Consider the following 895-nt stretch of genomic DNA (forward strand, 5'->3'; position numbering starts at 1 on the left):
TTTTATGATAATAACATTATTATTAGTAGAAGTAGTAGGAATGATGAATATTTTTATGATATTGATAAAAATTATTATAAGGACAATATTGATGAAGATGATAAGTATAACAATAATGATAATGATGATGATGATAATAATGATGATAATAATGACGATAATAATAATAATAATGATAAAAATAATAATAATAATAATAATAATGATAATGATAATGATAATTATAATAATAATAGTAGTAATAGTAATAATGATAATAATGATTATAATAATAATAATAGTAGTAATAATAACAATAATGATAATGATAATAACAATGATAATGATAACAGCAATAGAAACAATAATGATGATGATAAAAATAATAGAAATGATAAGAATAAGAATAGTGATGATAATAATAATGATAATAACAGTAATAATGATAATGAGAATAATAATGATAATGATAACAGTAATAGAAACATGATGATAATGACAATAACATTGATGATGATAATAACTAATAGTAATAATAATGAAAATGATAATGGTAATATTTATAATAATAATGGTAATGATGATGATAATAAAAGTAATAATGATAAAAGTAATGAGTAAAAATAATGATGATAGTGATAATAACAATAATCAATATAATAATAATAATGATAATGATAATAACAATAATTATAACAACAATTGTAATAATGATGATGATGATGATAGCAATAGTAATAATGATAATAGTAACTACAAAAATAATAAAGATAACAATAACAATAATAGATAAAAAAGGGAAGAATTGTGATTATAATATATACAGCGGTCCCTGTGAAGTAATTCCAGGACAAGACATGAAAGGGTTATTATGCAATGGATTCGGAAATGTCAAATTAGATCCCGAGACGATGCA

This window comes from Penaeus vannamei, chromosome 11, assembly GCF_042767895.1.
Source record: "Penaeus vannamei isolate JL-2024 chromosome 11, ASM4276789v1, whole genome shotgun sequence".
Taxonomy (NCBI): domain Eukaryota; kingdom Metazoa; phylum Arthropoda; class Malacostraca; order Decapoda; family Penaeidae; genus Penaeus; species Penaeus vannamei.